A 25,290-nucleotide genomic window follows, 5' to 3' on the forward strand; every position below is an offset into this window, starting at 1 on the left:
ATCTTTAAACATCAATGAGATCAGAGGTTTTCTTCTATCAACTGGTAAGTGAAATAAGGTGTAACTAAGCTTAATATTGTTCTTACTAATTCATGAATGCGAATTTGTTGCCAAATTTTGTTACAAATATTCTTCCCACCCAGATTGTTGTGGTCACTGAATTATTCACGGTGCTACTGTTATTGTTGTTGAATGTAACTCATTACATAGTCAAGTTTATTGACACATGCCTTTGTTATTACCTGTATGACTCCTGTGATCAAAGCCCTTACTTAGCTTGAGTTATGATTAATATTCATCCACACATCTATCTCAATATTTTAATGATTTAATTTTATTCTTTAAGTCTTTATCTACTTGTAATTTATTTTAATATGTGATATGGTAAGGGAATCTAAATTTAAAATAACTTCTAAATACTGAACCAATTTTCCCGATACCTTTCACCATGGATTTCTAGTTTTGTGGCATCTTAGCATTCTTACATAGATACTCTACATTTTCCATCAGAGCCTTCTAATCTAGTCTATACTATTGATCTGTTGATTCTTATGCCAGAACCAGTTTAAATTACTGTCACTTTAAACTGTTTTAAATTAATGAGGGGTTATATAGCCTGATTCTTCTTATACCATTTTGTTAAATAAATTTATTATTGAGAATAGGTTTTGGCTGTTATATTTAATTTGTAATTATATACACATGAGCTATTATATTTAGCCTATATTTCTTTACATATTTCCTACCATGGTTTGCACACACTTGAGGGCTCGATTTGCATTAAGTTTTTGCTCAGCCAGTGTACATCTTTGAATGGCTTTCTGAGAAAGTATCCTATTTTCCAGGTCTTTACATATCTGAAAGCCCTCACACATCAATGGCACAGAATTCTTGGGAAGACAACCTTATGTTCTCCACCATCTTCAGGGTTGCTGTGAGGTTGTGTGTCCTGTAAAGAAAGCCCTGTTCACATCATAGATATCGCAGGTTTGTATGTTTATTAAAGCAACTTTCCAGTAGATAAGAGTAAAGTGTTTTGTTATAACAAAATCCATATACTAAGATACTTATCCAGGAAGAAAATGAAAGGCTCCAAATAGGCTAGCAGTGCCCTGATGGTCTTCAGGTATTTATTTGTGTTATAGAAAAGAACTCTGAGTTCAATTTGGGTTTTGTTCCAATGTAAATAACCTTCTCTTCTGCCCAGATGCTGACAGAACTTTTCCTTTTCCTTGGAATGGAAATTTTTAATTATCAGAATGTATCTAGAAGTATGTAGGTGTGTATGTGCATATTTTGAACTAATATTACCTGGAAATCAAAGAACTTAGAAAATTTTTCTTCTACCAACCTCAAATGTTGTTTCCACTCCTATTTTTCTAATAGTTTCCACTAGAAACCTTATAACTTTTAGGTTGAATTTTTCATAATTGCTTTATGTGTTTTGTTCACTACTGCATTGTAAGTGCAGGCAGATAGTAGGTGTTCAAGAAATATTTAATAAATGACTATTTCAGAGTGAACTAATAAAAACTGTGACATCAACTTTGTTCTTTTACTGCCATCATTTTAGGTTTCTTTATCTTGGTCAATTTCTACAATTTTTGCCTTGTTTTATAGCTTCTTATCACAATAGAGGTCATATCCTCCTGGCTGTCCTTCAGGAGACAACTTCACCTGCTTGTTACAAAAAAAAAAATCACTTTTAGAACTATGTGTTGTTTTTAAATCTTTAGCACAGTGTTTTCTTTATCTACCCATGTCTTTTCATAAGCCACACCCCTCACCCCCATTTTAAACACATCCTTACTAAGATAGGAAGAGATCCACCAGGCCTGGAGTCTGGCAGCAAAAAAGGTAGTTGGGTCTTTTTTAGCAACCTGAATTTCAAGGCAGACTGATGCACCCAACCCCAATTTCAAAACCTGGATTCCTAGCAAATATTCTTCTCATTGGGTTGGACAGTCTGAGGCTGGGCCACCTGAGCGAGGGCCACCTGAGCGAGGTTCTCTAAGTTGTTTGCCGAGCACATACTTCCTAGCACATCCTGCTCCCACTAATCTATGTTCACCACACCTTTTCATGGGGTCTGTGAATCCTAGGATGCAACATGCTGTTTCCAATCCGTCTTTACTCCTTGCCTTACTGTATTTGGGGCATTGTGTCTCTCTGAAAAGATCTGGCAATACAGGTGCTGACATGGGCTACTGGGGACAGAGAGCTCCAGCTCCTGAAGGGTCAGATATAGTTACCACCCTGAGGTGGCCACCTGTTTCCAGCCCCTGTGGGCATGAGTCCAGGTCTTTTCCCACTCTCTTCGTACAGTTTGCCCTATTCTGGCTCAGGAAATAGAATAAATAGCATGATGTTCAAGGCTGTATTTTTCAATCCATCTCCCAGGACCCTGCCAATGATCTTCAATGTTTGGTTTCTCAATTAACAGCACTTTCATGAGTTTTTGTTTTTAATATCTTCATTTCATCACCCTGAGATGCTACACATAATATGTGTAGACAAAGAAGAAAAAATATGAGAAATAACCCTGAAGAACTGTGCTTTAAATTCAGTTTATTCAAAAAGCATGCCATTGCCCCCACAACGTCTGCAAGAGAATGTCACCAGCTGTAGTTAGCACGATCAGTGTAATGTGCTACTTGTTTCAACGTCTGCCTTTGTTTAAACAATGACTTAGTTAAGAGCTCACATTTTAAAAAACAAACTAAGGATGTGATAAAATATATAAGCAAACATTAATGATAAATCCATGTCTCACTCTTAATTTTGCCTCAAAATTGGAATTATATCACTTTGGAATGCAGAAAAGATAGAGATTCCTGAATTGTACTGCTATCTTCATGAATGAACAAGCTATACTAAGGCATTTAACATCTCCCAGAATAAATTTCCTCAGCTGAAAAAAAAAAAATTCGAGAATGAGAAATAAATTCTGTAAGTAGTAACAAACAGAAAAATATCTCTAGGGCCTGTATTTCTTCTACTTTTCTCAAAATCTTCACCCCATAAAAATCATGCCTCAATCAGTGAACAACCACACTGGACACAGAGACTTATAACTAAAACTCGCTCCTGCTACTGACTGTCTAAAGTTTCTGAGTCATTGGTTTATTTCCAGAATCAATTGTTCCTTCTTAAGATGCTGGCAAAGCAAGTGATTAGTATTAACAATCATAAAATTTACTAAGTTATTCAAAATGCAGTTACATAACCTGATTTAACTATGCTCTGGAACAGTGAATTCTCTAAACCGATCATACACTGTATAAGGAAGTAGCAAGAGTCATTGTTTTTAATGTTTTGCTCTATGATTTAAAATATCCAACATGTATTATGAAACAGAGCAGAAAAAAATACTGATTTTATTTTACTCTGCTATTCATGGATTAAACCATTCTACAGGTTACATTCTACAATTCATTCTCCAGTTACTCTCTGAGGAAGCCCTTCCTCGGGAGAAATTCTTTATTTATTCATCTAGATAGCAAGGAATACAGCTCGACAACTGAAGTATTTTAAAATATTTCAATCTGCATTTTGTGTGCAAATACCCCACCATTTAAGTGCTTTCAAACACTGACGTGCTCCTTCAGCAAGAGCAAAACCCTATAAACATAAATATTATCACATTATAGACAGACATGGTAACTGAAAAAGTAAGCCTTATTTTAGGTTATTATTTTTAAGTGCTTTTGTGCCAGGCTCTGGGCTAAGTGCTTCCCATGTATTATCTCCTTTAATCCTCAAATCAGTATGATAAGAAGAGGAGCTTATCATCATGTTCATTTTACAGATGAGGATGTACTGACTTTTAATGAGGTTCCATAATTTGCCCCAAGGTAATACAGCTAAGAATATTAGGGCTAAAAGTTTAAACCCAGGAAGACTGATTCTGGAGGCCATTTCTTATCACTGGCCATGCTATACACCTTTGCAAGCCATATATGTAAGTTCTGTTATTGAAAAGGATATACTCTGAAACACATACACACATCCGCCTGGCGAGGCACCATTATTTCTCGTCTTCATTTTCTCAAAAACACATGTTAGCACCAACAAAAATTTTCCAACAGTTTTCTAATAATGTCTAATATTTATACACCTAAAAGTATGTGCAAATATTTTATTTCCATCTGTATCTATATTCTGACTTTTATTTCACAGAAACCTTATACAACAACTTAGACAAATTATCTTACTTATTTTTACATCATGAGTAAAATGATAAAATGGGAGTAAATTCAAGCATAGGATACATTCCATGGCAGGTAGATACAATGGAGCTAACATATGTTTCCCAAGTACCAGAGAAATGCAAAATGTTATCCAGGATATGCAACAATAAAAACTAGACTATTTTCCAAGAAATCCCTTAGAGGTCTTTCCTTGACTTGCATTATCTATTACTTGTAAAGTACCATAGTTAGATTATGGTAACTATGTTAGATTAACTAACTAAATTAATTGATTTAGTTAGATTAAACTAAAAGTTAGATTAACTACTAAATTTAACACTAAAAGTTAGATTAACTACTAAATTTAAGTACTTCAGACTTAATCAGAAAAGAAACAAGCTATAGCAAAGAAGGAGAACATTTCAGTCAGTCGGCTAAGAACTGTCTATCGGGCCTCTGCTTTATGTGAGGTTTTACGTGTGACATCCTAGGTTTGACATGAGTGAGTAAATGAAGCATCTCATATGTACAGAAGCTTACACCTGGTGTGTAATAATGCAGGACAGTAAGTAAAAATTTATGACAAAAGTTTAAAAATACAACGAACACCACAGAAATTTAAAATAGACTGAGAAGGAAAAAACATACACCCCTTTGAGATTTAAGTTTATAACATATTGGTTTATTTGCTGCTGATCTTTCTTTTTCTGAAATGTGAAATGTCACAACCATACTTTAGTGCATTTCCATTCCTTCTCTCCCTCAATGTAACTTCTGTCCTGAAGTTGGTATGTACCAATCCCATGCACATTTTTATTACTACCAATGAATTTACCCATAAACAAATTTACTGTTTTGTACATTAAAAACCATGTAACTGGCATGTTATTGCACATATATTTTTGCAATAACTTTTTTTTTTCCTTAGCACAACATTGTATATCTGAGATTTAAACATAAATCTAGTCAACTGAGGACAACTGTGCCCTCCAGGGGACATCTGGCAATGTCTGGAGACACTTTCGGTTGTCACAATGGGGTGGGGGGCTAGTAGCATCTAATGGGTAGAGGGCAGGGATGCTGATGAAATTCCTTCAGTGCCCAGGACAGCCTCCACCACAAAGAATTACCTGGCCCCAAACGTCAAAAGTGCTAATGTTGAGAAGCCCTGTTCTAGTTTATTCATTTTAAGTGTTCTGTGGTATTCCACTATAAACACTCCCTCTTAAAAGAGAGACTGATCACTTGTTGGAGATTGGGTAAAGCTTTGGAAAAGACTAATACACTGTGAAAAGAAGTTTTAGTTGAAAATGGGGTGATTAAAAGATTAATTCTTTAAAAATCATCAAAGCTATTAATCATGGCACTATCTACATTCATCTCATTTTCATAAAACAATGATTACTTTTATAACTTCTGTAATATGGCTCAATTAGAACATTATATAGTGAAATATACCAAAAGATATATTAAAATATTACTCTTTTATTAAAAACGCCTACATTTTAAAAAGCATTACAAGGAAAACTCACAAAGAATTTACTTCATGTTCAGCCTTTAAAAAGAGGATAGTCGTATGAAAATATTAATACACTATCAAGAACAAGAGAGAGCATGCAGCCAAGAAAGGAAGATGTGGAAAGTGAGATCTTACAAAAAGTCTTACAGAAAACAACTGCCTTCAAGCCAAGTCAGTAATAAAATTCCTACATAACAAAATCTATTTTCTCATTTGTTTCCAATTAAACATCAAATTCCTTCTACCTACCCTTGGGCTAGATCTGCCCTTCATAAATCTTTATTGAGATATAAAACGAGAGTAAATGGAAGTAAAATATTTAGATAGAATGCTGAACCATTCCTTCATCTTCCCCTCTGACTCTGGTCCTGTCTCCTGCCCCAAATCTCCATGAACCCTAGCCAGAAGTTTAGGATCACTCGACATCTCCCTTGTCTGCAATCCCAAATGCTGCTGATTTCTGCCTCCTAAACCTTTTCCAAATTGGTCCACTGTTCTTCTCTACCTGAACACTCCCATCCTAGTTGGAGACCTTGGCTTTTCCACCTGCAGTACTGCCTAGCCTCCTAACCCTTCTAATATGTCTGCCACTCAACACCCAGGCTCTTCATTTAGAAACAAAAATCTGATTTCACTGCCCTATCACTTCCCCTCAAAATTCTCCCCAAACTCTCCTGCCCTAAGGACTATGTCAAAGCCCCTTCACATGGCCTGCAAGGCCTGTCCCGAGACCAGTCGGATGCTCTCAACCTCCTCTCCTTAGGTCTCCCTTGCTTGTTGAGCCCCTGCCAGTCCTCACCATCTCTCCTGCTATGGGGCCTGTCCCCTTTGCTCCTAAAAGCTTGGCCCTCCCTTGCCCCAGTCAAACCTATACTACCTCTCAGGCCTTAGCTCAGTCCTCACTCCCTCAGGAAAGCCTTTCCATAGCCCCAAGACTAGGTATGAAGCCCCAGATGCTCTCTGAGCAGACACCTCTCCTTCATAACTTGCGTTAAAGTGACACCTTGACATATTTATCTGATTCCACCACTGGACTGCAAGTGTGGAGGTAAGAAGTAAACATGTGACTGGTGTAAAAGTATGCTGAGCAAGAGAGAAAGTGCCCCTGCAAATGTCTCACTGCACTGCATCACCAATTCAAAACGTACATCCTGCCAGCCCGGGCCATCCCTCTATTTGGACATCATTTACTAACTCCACTACAGTTTCACAGAGAAACACTATTTCCTACCACAATTTTAAAAATAATAAAAGACATTCCTTGGTATACAAGGAACTAAAACAAAACAAGACAAAAAACCCCACAGAATACAAATATACACATTTACGTTTTTTTCAAGGACAGTGGGAGAAATATTAAGACAGATCCGTTTCCTTGTTTCTTCAGAAAGTTTAAAAAAGTGAAGATAATAAAAGAACATAACATCCTTGAAAACTTCATCTGGCCCTCTCCAGAACTCCTTCAGTAGGCATGAATCTGAGTAAGCTCTTAGACTTCAGAAGGAATTATACTGTCTTGATTAAAAACTTCTTTTGCTATTTGGCTACTCTGGCCTCTTGCAGATCTCAAAAAGGCACTGCAAAACCAATATTGCTTTCTTTTTGTTAAAAAATTCTTTCACAGCATTACTATAAAATGGTTGCAGTTACTAGGTTGTGAATATTTATCAAGTTATATCAGAAGGCTTACTAAATTAAAAATTATCATTTATTGATTCATTTCTCCACCTGAAACAATAAAATAAGGATTATTATCCTTTACCATCACCTCTATTCCATTTTGTGACAAAATAGATTTCCTCTAGCCTGGCAAAACATAATATGGAAACAGAGGTGTCACATATTTACTAATAACTAACATTTGTGTGGTGTGAGACATTCCCAGTGAAGGAAATTGTCACAGACCCGGGAACTGGCTAATACAAGTTACAGTGCTGTATAGTAATGTGGTCCTCAAATCCTCAGTGCAAATGTGCTACAGACTTCCAGTCATTTTGTATTAGTGGAGCTTTGGGAAAATGAAGGAAAAGAGGTAAAGCTTGGGCCAATGAGGAACAGAAAGAATGGAAGAGCCCTCCTCGCCGAGATGAGATATAAGAAAATGAGTTTGATGGGAAGAGAAAATCAAAGGGAGAAGCTCTCTTTTACATTCTTAAGGAGGCCACTGGAATTCCCACAGTAAAGTCCTGAACTACTTTTACTTGAACATTACAAGTATACGGAGCCAGTAAGGCTGTGATACTCGGAGCCACCTAGATGACTGACATCTGAGTGCCACAAATAAAAGAATAAAAACATAAATGTCTAGAACCACTTAGCTGATAGATGCAAACAAACTCAAATGCCTAGAAAGTACTTCTAATATGGTCCAGTATAACTGTTAGTGGATCAATACCAACCTGAAAGGACACTGGCTGATAATCTCAAAGGATGCAACCATGATGAACTAAGGAAACTAGTTCACTGAATTGTACAATTAAAACGACTACCTCACTGTATTATAAGAAGGTACATTCTTTGTATGTAAATTATACCTCAATAGAGCTGATTTTAAGCGAATCATTTAAAAATAATTCACCTCATAGTTACAGACTAACATAAATTTACCACCCTATGTTAATATGATAGATTAGGTAATTTATAAAATGTTCAAAAAATAAAATGTAGTAATCAAGATGAAAAATGAGGCATCCAAAGAATAATTTTCACTAACCCCTCTGGCAGAGCAAATAGCAACTTTCTTTAATAGAAAGGGAGAGATAGGTGAACTTTCAAAACAATTTAGCTCGGTATTTACAGATCATACAAAATTCGAGACACACTTGATTTCATACAGCACACACTTTCAGACATTACATACAGAGGCTCTCAAACCACCTTGTCTACACCAGACTCAGACTTGTTATTATCAGCAAATGAATGGAAATTTCAGAGCACATGGTAATGAAGCCTGCCAGACAACATTTCAGTTTAGTAATATTAACCATCATGTTCATACTATAGTTATCGTGCAATTATGTTACAATTTTATTTCATTTGCCTTCATTTTATAACAATGAGTAGATAATGAGAAAATGAAAACTCTACTTCTAGTGATCAAGTAATTGAGATACAGCTTTAATTAGGCATGCCAAATGCAAGCACAATCTACAACCTCAATCAGACAATCACTGGACTTAAGCTGCTCAATAGCGGAAAAAGTTTAAATTTAAATATTGGCAATATATCCTCAAAGACTAAACCTAAGATGTGCTCTTTAATTTTCTATAACTGATTTAAACTTGCTTTTCAAGCTCTGACCTTGACTTTAACTTGCATTCTATAGTAGCTAAGTCCTTTCTGGTTTATAGCCTCTTTCAGGTATAGGATCAGTTTTTCCCTTCAGATTTTCTCCCTGCTTCTACCAAGATGGCAGCTGGGTATATGGATGTGAGTGGGGTTATGCAACTTCACTGTGGTAAGGGAATGAAGGGCTCGCAGATAAACATGCACAGGCCCTTGTGTTGTCCCCTGGGGCTCTCTGGTCTCCAAGAGAACATTCCTTATAGGCCTGAACCCCGGACACTGACCTGATGTTACTGTTGGATCCTGTGTGGGCTGTGGACTCAAATACTCACTCTTGGCTTAGAGCCCAGGGGTCTGGCCTGGTTGTTTGGCTCCTTCTCAGCTTTAATTGCTGAAGACATCTAGACTGCATAATCTCATTTACACCTGCTACCTGGCCAACAACTATAGTGTTGATATCAGCTTGCCCTTCAACACAGCATCTCCATTGACAGGTTCACTGGCTCTTATTCTAGCTACCTGGGGTGCATAATAACTTTGGGATTCCTTAGAAGACACTCTTAAGCTGAAGGAGGCCCAGGCATCCTCTCTCCACCTAGTCACATCATGCCATTTAACTCTGCTGTTGCTGCTTCCATTGTGACGAGGCAATCTTGCAAGGCAGTTTCCACCCTGAGTTCCAAGAGGGGAATCGGCCACAAGCTTCTTTCACGTTTGGCTTTACCCTCAACCTACCTACCATCCCCCTAAACACAGAATTTCAGTCTCCAGAGGTGGTGGGAGGAACGGGGAGGCGGGGAAGAGAATGTCAACACTTGCCTGCCCTAACTCTGCATCTTCTGTCCACATTCCTCTGGCACCTAGAAGGGCTGTCTTTCATCTCTCCTTTAAGTCTCAAAGGAATTTCCCCTACAAAGCATTCACCCTACTCTTGTACTTGGAACCATGATAGAAGAAAAGATCAGGACAGAAAAACCAATTTATTAACCAAAGATACATCACCAGGTATTCCAGAAAGATCACTCCTGTTAAATATGTAAACATTCAGGTATAATGACAGAAGAAAAAACAAAGAAAGGTTTAATATTAAAATGGACTGATGATTGACATAAAAAACACATGGTCCAAATGAAGACAAAAACTGTTTTCTGCTGAACTAGTTATAGACAGACAGCTTGGTAAAGATACCTTTACTGAGAGAAGAACTAGCTGTGCCTAACTTTCTCATGACCAATTTTTCCAATAAATTATGTAGATACCTTAAAGTCAGCACACTTAAGTTCTGCAGACATTAGTGGGTAAACAATGTACAGAAAGCTAACTACAGCAGATTGTTGTAGCAACAACAATTGCTACTGCAGAGGCTCAAGATGCTCATTGCTTCCTGGGAACCCTAACAAACCCCAGACCCATGACTATAGACACACCTTTTGCTGAAGTTAGAGACAGTATAGTTAAAATGGTTATTAAATCACTTTTTAAGAATGTCTGATTCTATTTTGCTTTTAACAGTACACTGATAAATTATGCATCTGTTTATATAAAATTTTTGGCAAATATTTTGCCCTAATTTTACAATTTCTTATAAAGTAAGAAAATGAGAGTACTAAAACCTTTTTTTAAAAAAAAAGCTAACACACTGTTTGGGAGGGGGAAATACATGTGCATGGAGGTCTCCTAGAAATGAGACCTAACAAGTGGCCAAAGTAAGCAGCTTTTATACTTTTTAGACAAAGAAAGAATAAATTTGCGAGGAAGTGACAGGACAAAGAAACTTAGGTTCTGGGTGCTCAATTAGTGAAGAATTTAAACACAGTTTGGGCTTGGGACAGTAAATTAAAGCAGTAACCAGGTTGTGTATAGAGGCTCCTCAGATTTGAATTCCCCGTCTCTGATGATAAGGGTGTCCCTCTACCTCTAGATGTCCAAGGTGCACCTTTCACGTGGGAGATTTATTCCCTGCTTTTAGGCGGACAGAGATGGGTCAGATTTTCCTTCTTGCATCAGCTATTTCTCAAGCAATTTCAATTCAAAATAATCAATATGCCATTGTGACATATTTTGGGGTGGCCTACCTTGAGCCCTAATATCACCAAGGTTCAGTTTTTTCCAATTCATGAAAAATAAGCTAGGGTTTTAGGACAGAAACACACTTGAGGAAACACCAAAGTTCAAAAGCAGCAGAAATTATGTTCTGTATAAAATCTATACGCTACTAAGACATAAGGTGCTCAGGTGCAGGGTCACTACAGCACAGCCAAGATGTGGAAGATGGATAGGTACAGCAAGAGAAACTTAGCTCTCTATTCGAACAACTGAACTGGATTACCTTTAGGGACCCCGTGATATGATTTCTGACAGATCTGTTCACACAAAGGCAGATAAGGAAACAAAATGGTACAACCAAAATGTGGGAAAAGTTCTAAGTCATAGCTTTTTGCCATACCATACCCATGAAGAAAATTGAAAAGTACCTTCAATATAGGTAGTAACAATCTTTCTTTTCTTAAAAACTTATTTTCAAAGTGTCAGTTAATTTAGTGAAAACTTGTTCTATCTTATGTATGCATTGTGGGGAAAACTATGAAACGCCAGATTCACCTTCTCTTACCATGGAAAGAGATGAGTATCAAGCATAAATCGGCAACCTGCAATGTATATATATATTTTTAAATATAGAACGCTTCACGAATTTGTATGTCATCCTTGTGCAGGGGCCATGCTAATCTTCTCTGTGTCATTCCAATTTTAATATATGTGCTGCCGAAGCAAGCACTGTAATATTTTTGAAAGAGCTGAAAGTCAGGCTTATTTTTATATCCAAGTACCCAGCACTTTGTCTTGCATGTGGTAGGCACATAATAAAATGCCCACTGAAGTGAACTGTACCATATTGTTACACAGTCATGGAAGAGGAACTGTTTACCGCCATCACATAAAGAAGCTAGACAACCGACCTCTGCTATGCTACTTGAGCACTAAAGCAAAAAAGAAAAGGAAGAGGAGGAGGAAGAAGAAAATCCCCAAAGTGGCCATGCCTTTGAAACAACCATAGAATGTAAATCCCAAGCGGTTCAATATTTCAAGAGAATTAGCCAAGGAACACTATAAACCTGACAAAATTCCATCGTCTGTCGTCTGGCTGCTTGACGTCAAGAGTATCACCAAAGCTTTCTAGTTGAAATCTTCTTCTAGTAATAGTCTCCCAAGTGAGGTCATCAGTTTTGCACCTAATAGATATTTCAAACGTACTCTGCTTGTCAATCACTGAATTCAGGAAAAGAAACACGTATCACATATCATGCAGCCTGGAAGCTTTCCAAGGCTTCCGGGATAAAGTTTTAATTCCATGCTTCATCTCCTAACTTTTAAGAAAAAGCACTCTTCCTCCTGTCACACCTAATTATTTGCAGTTTCTCAACTGAGACTTCACACATATTGGCTTTTATATGTTCACACTCTGCCTCCAGCATTCATCCTTTCTCCGTTCATTCATTTGTTCAATCAACAAACATTTCTGAAGCTCCTACTAGGTGACAGGCACTGTGCTAAGCAGTGGGGATACAAGGAAACAAGATAAATGGGCCCCTGTTCTTATGGCAGTTACATTCTGGAGGGAAGAGATATACAATAAGAAAACAAAAAACAGACAAGAAGATGATGGTAACCGTTATAAAGAAAGCAAAACAGGTCAGTTCAACAGAGCATTGCTTTGCTGTTACTTAAATGACAAGAAGCCAACTCTGCTACTTCTAGTTAATTCTTTTTTTCCTCCTTCAAAATCCTCCTTCAGGTTTTGAGGCACTGCAGGATCCCTCAGTTTGTTTTATGTTCTCCTCTTTTGTGGTCCTTAGGACCCTATCTACACCTCCAACCAAACTAACTCTTACCACAAGTGCACTGGAATCTGTGGTTTGCAATTAGGCCTCACTGCCTACCTGGGACCGATACCTGACCTGTGAGCGTAGGCACATCACATAACTCCCGCCCCAATGAGCAGAGAAAGGTTCTCCAAAAGGGTGGGCTGGATGAGCAGTTTAGTAGCTCTAAATACCTCTTAAGGATCTTACAGAGATCAAGAGGAAATGAGGCAATGGATACAGAGGACATAGAAATGAGACACGTAAATGTTAACTAAAAACACCCAAATAAAGACTGAAATATTATTTTTGTTAAAAGGACCAATCGTCCGAATTTTAAAATGAATGACTTGTTTTTTGACATCTTCCTTCTTTGATGGTCCCTGAACTCCTCAAGGGCAGAGACCACATCCTAATGACTATGCCATCATGAGCCTTTCCTCCCAGAACGCCAGCTCTCTGCAATCACTAATCACATCCTTCTTGTTCTTTATTCCAAACATCTAGCAAGACCCCCTACAGCAGGTGTTTTAGCAAATGTCTGCTTAATGAATTAATCTGAAGTTTCAAAGCTCACTCCAGTGGTTTCTCTTGAGCCAGAACTAACAAAGAATCTTTCTGTATCAATAAAGAATGTATTTAAATGGCAGAGGTGATAAATCAAAATGAATTTGAAAAAGATACCTGCTTCACATAAATCACATAGTGGGGAAAGTGCCTGTAAAAGTTTAGGAACCAATGGTATGGAAAAATGCAAATTAATGGATGACTTTAAGAGAAATTATATATTATTTTCTAACAAAACATGGCAGAAATTTTATATTCAGCACTCTGTGTTTGTAAGGAATAGAATAAACTGTTAGATTATATTATCAAGTACACAGAATATGTCTGTAAATGAACTTGATTCCACACTTCAAATAAATGGAAACATTTACACACTTTCACTGAAAAATCAAGTGAAAGGGCAGCACGAATCTTTTCTGAACAAAGGAACTTGACTACATTAGAACTGCTTTACAATAAGCCCCTCAAGCAGAATTGAAATCTAATGGCATGGATAATACCTATACAATGACTTTTGAATCACATCCTTCTAATTATTCTACTACCTGTATTTGAACAAAAAGGAACCCAAAGCAATAGGAAATATCAGAATTGTATAAAAAAAACTGGTTAAATTTTCTCATGAGTCCTAAACAACCAAACAAAAAGGCAGAAATTTCTAACAAAATCATTATTGCCTACTTTCAGAAACAAATAAAAAAAATCTGATTCTAAGAGGACTATACTACGAACAGTTTAAAATACAAGATATGTACTGGTTAAGTTGTTTTTCATACTTCTGCTGCCAGATCTACCTATATGGTTTCATAAGAAAGAAAACAGTAAGTGTTTCTAATTAGAAACATTCTTTAATTACATTTAATTATGTGATACCTTCCAGAAGCCGGGAAGCACTCCTTTCAGACACAATCTTGATTTCAAACAAATAATAAAAAGCAAAGTGAAAGTCAAAGGCTGTTGCGCATCCAGAAGGTAAGAACTTCAGATCCAGAGCCACGCTGCCTAGATTTTTTAATCCTGGCTCTACCACCTACTAGCTAAGTGACCTTAAGCAAGTTACCTAACATCTTGGTGCCTCAATTTCCTTTTTTGAAAATTAGGTCTAATAATATCACTTATTCCTAAGGTTGCTATTAGGATTAAATGAGAAGATACAGGGAAAATGCTCAGAACAGCACATGAGCTAAATGTTATTATCATTATTATTATCATCAAGTTCCAAATGCTCTACTTCTGGGCATTCCCAAATCACTAAAGTAAGTTTCCAAGGGAAAGCAGAGAACATGGGGTTTGTCCCTGAGGGGCTTCTCCTGCCCCTAGGGAAAACTAACAGGTCTTACTATATAAAGCCCAGACTTACAGTAGAGCCGAACTTCCCGTCCAATGGGCTAATGTCAAAGAGAGATGACGTTCCTCTAGGACTGGGAGGATTACAGGGCTGCATCTTCTGTATGAGGCAGAGGGGTGTCCAGGACTTTGGACAGTGGTGGTGCTTGGAGAGATCCCTCCAGTCTGATCACTGAGCACCACAGCCTGGAAACCTAGGTCCAGGGAAACAATGCCCACTGGAGGGCAGCTCCTGGCAAAAAGTTTAATGGTAACCCAAGAAACAAGCAATGGTAACCATGGCAACCACAAGGCACTAAGGATACACCTCTGCCTGATATGTCATAGACCAAAGGAGGCTTGTATCAGACCATGGGGGGCAAAGGTGTGCCAGTAATATCAACAAGCCAGGTGGTATGGAGCTAGATTTAGTTTTTTTCTAAAATAAAGAATTGTGTTTTCTACCTGAGTGCCATGGGGCAAATTAAAATCTATTTCACAAATCTTTGAACTCTATAAAACTGTGAGGTCTCTGAAGGTAAGGACCAAGTCTCAATCACAGTGCTCGACACATGGTATATTTGAAGAATGAACCGATGTTATTATCATATAAATGGGTGTTTAGAGAATTTTCACACACACGTGGAAACCTCTAGTTTGGGTAAAGATGGAGTAGCCCCATTTCGCCCAAGTGCTTCCTCTTAAAACTAAAAACTCTTGTACCTAATGCACAAACAAAGATGGGAAGAGAGGGTGGAAAGGAGGATGAGTGCCCAGAGACTTCAGGACCTGAGGCATACTATGGCAGTGAGTTCCCCGGGTTTCCTCATCATCTCCCACGTATCCCCGATAGGGTGTCACAGAAGACACTGACCTGGAACCGACAAGAGGCAAATATAAAAAGTGCCAAGAAAAGCCTGTACCCCACCACCAAAAGACCAGGAAAAGGATGGGCTAACAGCAGAAAATATTATGGGTAACTCACCCTACTCAGGCAAACCGAAATGGAAAAACTGCACCATCACCCCAACTGAGGTTTCAGTGAGGCTAAGCAAGTAGACACTCTTACACACACACGCACACATACACACACCGCCCCCCTAGGAAGCAGGGACCTCATCTTCCATCCCTGCCTGGCAGAAGCAGGCAGCGCTCCAGTACCCTCTTGCGGTATTGGCAGGTCCAGTCCTGAGCTGATCTTCTGTCTTCCCCCAGGCAGAAGCAGGTAACAGTACTCTAGCGCCCCTGCCAGGGTAGTGTCTGCAGGATGAAGCAGACACAACAAGGCCGTGTGAATCAGTGGTCCACTCTTGCTGGGAAGGTATTAGCAGGGCCAAGTGAGGAGCTGAATATCCACCCAATCCATCTGTAAGAAGGCAGTGGGAGTAAGAGCAACACTTCTGCAAAGGTGGTATCAGGAGAGGCCAGCAGGAAACTGAACAGACACCCCCATCCAACCATCACACTATCCCACAACAGGGAGGCTGCCTGCTCAACAAAAAAGATCAAAAAGATCCAAAGTCTCGTAACAACCAAAATGACCAGGATAGAATAAAAAAATCACTCTTCATACCAAGGACCTTGAAAGTCACAATCTGAACGAGAAGACGAGACATCAACACTGAGATGAAATAGATATTGGACTTACTGGACAAGGATTTTAAAGTAACCCCAAAATGCCCATGGCACAAATCAAAGCCTGCTCTCTCTCGAACTAAAGGACCAGAAAAGGAGCAGCATAGCAAGATGGAAAAGTTTTAGACAATAACCACTCTACTCCAGTCAAATGGAACAGTGAAAATTATGGCTCCATTCATACCAGCAGAGGCAGAATGCGAAGTAGGCAGGCCCAAGCCCCTGTCAGGGTAGTGTCAGTGGAGGCCACGTGGGAAGCAGTAACAAGGCACTCCTGCCCCTCCCAGCCAGGGTGGTCAACAGAGGCCCAGTGGGAAGCTGAACTTTCACTCACACCAGTAACAAGCTGCCCCTCTCCAGTAGGTGTCAATGGAGGTGGACAGAGAAAACTGAACTACCATCCCTATCTGGAGCCCCCTTCCCTTGCCAGGAGTATCAAAGGAGGCCAGATAAGACAGAAAATTAAATAAGATCCAGAGTCTAATGACATAATATCCAAAATGTCCAGGTTTCAATAGAAAATTACTTGTCATGCTAAGAACCTGGAAAACCTCAAAACGAATGAGAAAAGACTATCCAGAGATGCTAACACAGAGACATCAGAATTATCTGATAAAGGTTTCAAAGCAGCCATCATACAAAAGAGGAAGTCTCAAAGGAAATTTTAATTTCATATCACTTAATGAAAATATATTATACCAAAATGTGTGGTATGCAGCTAAGGCAATAGTAAGAGAGAAATTTATAGCAATAAATGCATATATTAGAAAAGAAGTCTCAAATCAACAATTTAACTCAACACTATAAAAAGAATATAAACCCAAAGCAAGAAAGAAGGAAATAATAAAGATGAAAGGAGAAATCAATGAAATTTCAAACAGAAAAACAACTGAGAAAAATCAATGAAGCAAAAGCTATTTCTATAAAAAGATTGATAAGTTTGATAAATCTCTAGCAAGACTGATAAAGATTTTTTAAAAGAGAGAAGACAAAAATCATCAATATCAGGAACAAAACATGGGACATACCTACAATCCTATAACCATTAAAAGGACAGTAAGAAAACACCACAAACTTCACACTCATAAATTTGACAACTCAGAAGAAATGAGCCAGTTCCTTGAAAACCACAAGCTACCAAAACTTTACCAATATGAAATAAACAAAAGTCAGATAATTATTAAGTACACTGAATTTGTAATTTTAAAGTTTCCAATAAAAGAAATCTTCAAGCTCTGATGGGTTCACTGGAGAATTCTACTGAACACTGAAAGATGAATTAGCATCAGTTTTACACAATCTCTTCCAGAAATTAGAAGAGAAGGGAACACATGCCCACTCGTTTTATGAAGCTACTAATATGTTGATATTAAAACCTGACAAAGTCCAAAAAGTTAAACTGTAGACTGATATTGCTCAAGAACTCAAACACAAAAATCCTCAAAATATTAGCAAATCAAATCCAACGATGTATAAATAGAACTATACACCATGACCAAGTTGGATTTATTCCAGATATGCAAGGCTGATTCAACATTTGAAAACCATATCAACAGGATAAAGAAAATCATGCAACAGAAGAATGTGACAAAATCCAACACGCATTCATGATATATATAATAATTTTTAAAAAACTCCCTAGCAAACTTAGAATAGAAGGTAATTTCCTCAACCTGATAAGTATGATCCACCCTACAGCTAACATCATATTTAATGGTGAAAGACTGAATGCTTTTCCCCAAAGATCGTGAACAAGACAAGAACGTCTGCTCTAATCACTGTTACCTAACACAGTATAGGAAGTACCAACCAGAGTAACAAGCCAAGAAAAAGAAATAAGAAACATACAGATTGTAAACAAAGGGATAAAATAGACACAGATGACATGATTGTCTACATAGAAAATCCCAAGGAATCTGCCAAAAAACCCTGAGAACTAGTGAGTTTAGCAAGATTGTAAGGATACCAGATTAACACACATACACACAAATCAATCACATTTCTATATATAAACCACAAAAATGTGGAGACAGAAATCAGAAGCAAAATACCATGTACAACTGCTGCAAGGAAATGAGATATAAACCTAACAAAATATCTATAGGATCTGTATCCTGAAAATTATAAAATGTTAATGAAAAAAATTGAAGAGAACGTAAATAAATTGAGGAAGATATTGTACTCATGTGTTAGAAGTCTCAACAAGATGCTGATTCTCTCCAAATTGATACATAAGTTTAAAGTAATTCCTATCAAAATCCCAGCAAGTGTTTATATAGATATAGACCAGCTTATTCTACAATTGAAATGGAAAGGCACATGACCTGCCATAGCTAAAGAAATTTTGAAAAAGCAGAATAAGGTGGGAGGACTCACTATAGCTGATGTTGAGGCTTGCTACAGAGCTACATATCAGTAATCAAGACAGTGTGATACTAGCAGAAAGATAAACACATCGATCAATGGGACAGATCAGAGAACCCAGAAACAGAGCCACATAAATATGCCTAACTGATTTTTGCCTGCAAAAGGAATTCAATGGAGGAAGAAGAGACTTTTCAACAAATGGTGCTATAGTAACTGGTCATCATAGGCCAAAAAACAAAGAACCTCAACCTAAATTTCACACAACTTATACAAAAATTAACTCAAAATGGATCATGGACTTAAAAGCAAATTGTAAATCTATAAAACTTTTAAAAGCAAACAAAGGAGAAAATCTTTAGGAAAAAGGACTGGACAAAGAGTTCTCAGACTTACCACCTAATCCAAACAAGGAAAAATCATTAAATGACCTTATCAAAAGTACAATATTCTGCTCTGTGAAAGACCCTATTAAGCAACGAAAAGACAAGCTACAGGCTGGGAGAAAATATTTTCAAACATATCTAACAAAGGATTTTAATCCAGAACATATATATATATATACACACACACATACACACACACACACACACACACACACACACACACACATATACATATATACACATATATATATATGTGTGTATATATGTATATGTGTATATGTATATCTGTGATCCTGCAATATACATACATATATATAAAAAAAAACTTAAGCTCAACAGTAATAAAACAAATGTCCAACTAGAAAATGAACTAAAGACATGAACAGATATTTTGCTGCAGAGTATACAGAGATGCCAAATAAGCATATGAAAAGATGTTCAACATTATTAGCCACTGGAGAAATGCAAATTTAAGCTAAAATAAGATCATCTACATACCTATTCAAATGGCTAAAATAAAAAAGTGATAATATCAAATGCTGGTGAGCACGTGGAGAAACAAGATCACTCATATATTGCTGACGGAATAGAAAACACTGGAAAAAAGAGTATGCCAGTTTCTTACAAAACTATACACTCGTTTACCATACAATTCAGCAATTACACTCTTGGGCATTTATCCCAGGAAAATGGAAACTGATAATCACAAAAAAAAACCTGTACATGAATGTTCATAGCTGTTTTATTTGTAACAGCCCCAAACTGCAAACCTGAGGGCCTCTCAACAGGTGAATAAATCGTGGTACCTCCACTCTATGGACAAAAAAAAAAAAACTATTGGGGTCTCAAGGGAGTTATGCTGGGTTAAAAAAGCCAATCTCAAAAGGTCATATACTATATCATTCCACTTAAATAGCACTCTTGAAATGACAAAATTATAGAGATGAACATGTTAGCAGCTGCCAGGGGATAGGGAAATAGGAGGTGGGGGGGGATGTGGCTGTGGCCATAAACATAAGGGATCCTGGTGAAAAAACTGTTCTGTATCTTGACTGGTGGTCATACAAATCTACACAAGTGATAAAACTACACACACACACGTGCACACACACACACACATGTACACACAAGTGCACACAAAATTCATGAAATCTGAATAAAGTTCATGGATTATATCAATGTCAGTTTTCTGGTTATGATATTCTGCTGTAACTAAGCAAGATGCTACTATTGGGAGAAATTAGTTGAAGGATATATGGAATCAATCTGTTATTTCTTACAATTGCATGTGAATCTATAATTAAGATAAAAATTTAAAGAGCATCAAGCAAGCAATATGTGAAAATGTGAAATAGCAAGTGAGGGTGGCAGTGTCCAATTTGACTGCAAGGTTTCAGAGGTTTTGCAGTGCCCACAGAAACACACATCCCATTAGAAAATGATTGTGATTATCCCTCAAGAAAGGGTTTGCAAGAAGGAAATCTGAAAGACTCTTCAACTGAGCCAAGAGAATGAGTTTTCTGAATGAAACTGCCAGAGCAAGATGTTGTGGAATGGCAGGTCTAATGTTTAAGTTGTCCCCATCTTCTTCCCTCGGTGCCCTGTGGGGTGGGAGGAAGCTTCTGATAAAGAGTAGACAGGTTAAAAGAAAAACAAAGACACTTTTTTTGCACATCTGAAAGTAGAAGGTATATCTGTTATCCTGCTACATATAATTAAAAGTGCCGATACTAAAACCTTCTCTAACATAGTCACCACAATTCCATTTCCAAAAATCTGTTCTAGTGTATTTTGCTTAGATGAAGATGTACCAACGAAGACTAGGGAAGAAAGTCAGTGCAGCCAGGAACTCTCAGAGAAGGTAGTCATGCGGACTGCTCTCTTAAAACTTTACAGAACAAAGAACACCTTCTAGAATACATGATGGACTAGGTATACACTGCACGCAATAAAGCTGAACATGACAGTAGTTTAACATGAAATGTTAAACAAATCAGTATTTCTCACTGTACAAAACTGCTTATGTTGCTGTCATGCAAGAAAAAAGTATCAAGCCCAGCATTTTCACCAATCATCTCTGATGAGCTTTAAAAAAGTTAATGGAAGAAATTTATTTAGCATATATTTTAAACAAATTAGTTACATGGATAGTACTCAAACCTCTTTCAACTTCTCTTGCATTCCAAATAAAATTTTAGTATAAATATCAAAAATGCTGGCCATCCTAAGAGACAGACTGCCAAACTGTTAACACAATACAAGTTCCAAAATAATGTTTATTAAGTAGGGTTTATTAAGTTGGATAAAGCCAAGAAGACCATTACTGCAAAATTCATGTAAGAACACTTAATAGTCCAGTTCTAAGCATTTCTTTCAAGTTTCTCACATTAATGAGTGCTGCTTATAGTACTAAAATTGTCATTCAAGCAGAAAAAGGAAATCATTTGTGACATATTTCTACAAAAGAGAAAAAAATAATAAATAGAACCAGTATCCACAATAGGATACACTGGGGGGGGGGGATTGGAAAAAGAGTGCTTCATTTTCACAGCAGAAATTATGTAATGTAAACATCATTTTGAGCCACACCAAAAAAAAAATCCACGAGAAAGGCTCAAATGTGAACACTGTGTGCATTATTTTAAAATCTATGTTCGTGAAATTATACTGCATCTGTTTATAACAATATGTGGCAAATATCTACCACTTTCACATACACTGAATAATTTTAGGGGAATATAGGAGAGGAAAAGGCCTTAATTAAGCATCACATCGCACAACTTTTATTTAGAACCCAAGTTCTTTGAGTCGACTATTTTAAATATCAGCATGTACCTCTGTTAATCCCTCTCTCTCCACCCTCCAATCTCCGACACCCTGGTAGTCTAATGTCTTGGTATCTGCTAAGCCTTGCGACTGACTGTCGAGTACCACCTCCACCAAAACAAAAGTACACTGTCTACTGCACCTTCCTTTAACAACTGAACTGTAACACTTTCAATCATGTATCTAGATCTCTAGGTCATTTACACTGCTGCTGGCATGACTCCCGGCTCTGCAGCTGTCTCCAGGAACCAGCTTGTCCCTGAGAGAGGACGTGGGGGAGAGAGGAACAGTTGATCAGGAGCAACTGGAGGGGCTTGACAGACCAGAAGTATTGTGGCTCACTCTCCGGATCCTTCACGTGGTCCACAGTGCTCTTGAATAAGACGTAGAATAGTTCGATGATGTTCAAGGCAGGGGACACCAAGAACATCAGTAGCACGAAGAGGATGAAGATGCTTTTCTCTGTGGGACGAGAGAGGAAGCAGACTACCTGATGCAGGCAGGAGTCTCATCTGCAAGTGTAAACAGCATTTAGGCTATATCCATAGATGTACCATTGGATCAGGAGGAAGGTTACCTCAAAGACAGACTTGAAGAAGATACTGATGGTATAGGTTCACAACAAGCCCCCTCTCATTTTCTCTGTGCCATGTTCTTCAATGCCATACTTGATCTTCTTGATTTTGATCTACTCCAAGTGCATCTCAACTTCTCTTCCTTTCACATCACAAAGAACACTTGCGCTAGGTATAAGAGTGTGGGGACAGACGCAAAAATGATCTGCAGGACCCAGAAGCACACATGAGAGATTGGGAAGGACTTACCATAGCAGACATTTTCACAACCAGGCTGCCAAGTGTTATAACGAAAGGCAAACTGCTCATCAACCCAGGCTGACCCAACTGCTGTCCCCAGTAGCAGGATTTGAAAAATAAAAAGGACTGAGAGACACACCTTCTCTCCAGCTGTGGAGTAAGTTTGAACCCTGTTGAGGAGTTGGCCTAAGGCACTCCAGTCACTCATGTTGCCTATTCACTGTTCTTTCACTTAAAAGTGAAGTAGTCATGCCAAGTGACCACACTCCTTAGAGGATGAAGTAAAATGAAAAAGTAAGTTTAAGCACTCAAAACTCTAAAGTTTACAAGTCTTCTACTCTTTGGTACCTTCCTCATTCTTTCCCCTAATGAAAGACAATTGCTGATAACTGATAAAAGCTTCTTTGGATTTATTTTTCATACACGGTGAGCAAATACTCTTAAATAAGGATGTGCATATATCGATACTGGGACAAGTTACAGAAATGGGGGAACAAAATAGATACATCTAAAGATCTCCTTCAATTACAGAATAAAGCAATCTCCAAAGATAAAGACTCAAACACAGAAACTGAATGAAAAATTCACATGCATATATTCACTGATGCATCTTCAGGTGTATCAGGGCTACCATCTCCAAATAGATAATGATATTCATCAAAGCATTATTTTTGAGTGCCAATTAGGTGCCAGCTACTGCATTGGGCACTGGTTCTTACTGATGGGTAAGAGATAGAATTCCTGTGGAACTCACAATCAATGTTGGGAACAGGTAAGTTAAAGTACAGTATTTTACTGATTATTTTTATGATAATTAATTAGTTGTGAGAGAAACCACTGTTTCATTTACCATTAAGAAAGCAATCAAGGCATCCAGTGTAGGATGTGCCCCAATTTCAGAAACGTGGGAGGAAAAGTATATCTTAGAATCAATGAAAAAGGCTAAGTGAGTAAGTGAATATACAGTTGCAAATTTAAGTAAGTGCCAAGAAGGAAACAAATAGGCACCAAGAGATTAATGTAAGGAAACCCAGATCACAATGTATAGAGGCAAAGGATGGAAAAACTGCTGCATGTGCAGTAGCAGCATGGGCAAAAATGTGAAGGGGAAAGGACTCACTGTACCCAAGGAACTCAAAGGCACGTGGCATGGCAGAGGTAGCCAGAGGGGGCTACCTCACGCATCTGCTTGGCAGCAGCAGAGAAGCCCAAAGGCAGAAAGTGAGATTACACTGTGAGTCTGGGGCAAGGTTGAGGCCATGGGAGAAATGATTAACGGCACCTAAGAGCTCTAGCAGACAGTGGGAGAGTTGGGAGAGGAGACAGGATGAGACTGAGGGATGTACAGAGCAGTACAGAGACAAGAGTTCTGTCCTAATGGACAGCCAGTGAGTTGTGGTGGTGACAGAATGTCAAGAATCGTGGGCCTGGTCCTGAGGGTCTCTGGAGAGGGAGACAGGTGATCTATACTGGTGCTGTGGTCCTGAATGCTGTGGTGAACAAAGGGGCCTTTTGCAAGGGAAGCTGCCATTTCAGTTAGCAGGGGTAATAGCAAGATCAGGACCAAAAAAGAAGAGTTGCTGCTCGTTCTCTCCTTATCTGGAATTTCAAGTCAAGTCTCTGCCAACAGGGGCCTCAATTTAAATATTTATTTACTGAACATGGGCCATTATCTTCAGTTGAATTGTTAGCACAGGGAAGCTTTTATGTTAAGACTAAAATACTGATACACTGTGTTTATTCTTGTGGGTTTCTTCAATGATATTGTTATAATATATCAAGAGCTTTTAAAAAAAAAACATTTCAGGAGGCACAACACTGACACCACCCACCAATCTGTTGAGAGTGGGTAGAACCTAGCAAGGGGCACAACATATACCTGTGCCACTACTGAAGACCTTCTATTCTTTCTCCATTTCATCCTGATGGTCCTATTCCTTTGTAAGAAATGTCTCTGAGCAAAAAGCCTAGGGAAAAGTTTCTGCCTCTAATTCAGAGCAAGCTAGACAAATAGATCTTACCTTAAAATGGACCACAGCTAACTAATTATTACATGGCAAAAATAATTATTTTCAATCAAATTATTTCAATGAGTACTGACTCATCATTTTTTTAAACAAACTTTATTTAGTATATTAAGATAACATTCAAAATATTTAATATTTTAATTCATCCTCTTTAAAAAATTTAATTCCCAAAGATAGATACTTATTTTAAACAATTGGGAAAACTAAAACAGAAAAATATTTCTTAAAATAAACATAATATAAATTTTCCCAATTAATAAGCAATCTTTAATACCATGCAGCTTATTTGTTTTTTGGCTTAATGGCTGTTTCTCACAGTAGATTCAGTGAGGAAAATAAAACTTAAAGTGAAACCTATAAAGGGGGGGCAAGGTTAACATAATTTACAGTGTCTCAATTGTCAGAGGTTGGTTACAAATGTTCTCCAAGGATAAGAAATGAAGCCTCCCAAAATGCAATTTTTAACAAGTAATCAAATTATAAGGCTTAA

General features: G+C 37.8%; 1 protein-coding gene, 1 non-coding gene and 1 pseudogene across 4 annotated transcripts in view; all 3 read right to left on the reverse strand.

Annotated features, from left to right (window-relative positions):
- CDKL5 (cyclin dependent kinase like 5) overlaps positions 1–25,290 on the reverse strand; it is a 162,268-nt gene that overhangs the window by 61,581 nt on the left and 75,397 nt on the right. The gene's annotated exons all lie outside the window — the stretch shown is intronic.
- LOC116151132 (U6 spliceosomal RNA) lies at positions 11,664–11,770 on the reverse strand. Its single transcript, XR_004134908.1, has one exon. It is a non-coding gene; the product is annotated as a U6 spliceosomal RNA (small nuclear RNA).
- On the reverse strand, positions 21,842–23,119 carry LOC116150796 (gap junction alpha-1 protein-like; annotated as a pseudogene).

The sequence above is a fragment of the Camelus dromedarius genome, chromosome X, assembly GCF_036321535.1.
Source record: "Camelus dromedarius isolate mCamDro1 chromosome X, mCamDro1.pat, whole genome shotgun sequence".
Lineage (NCBI taxonomy): Eukaryota > Metazoa > Chordata > Mammalia > Artiodactyla > Camelidae > Camelus > Camelus dromedarius.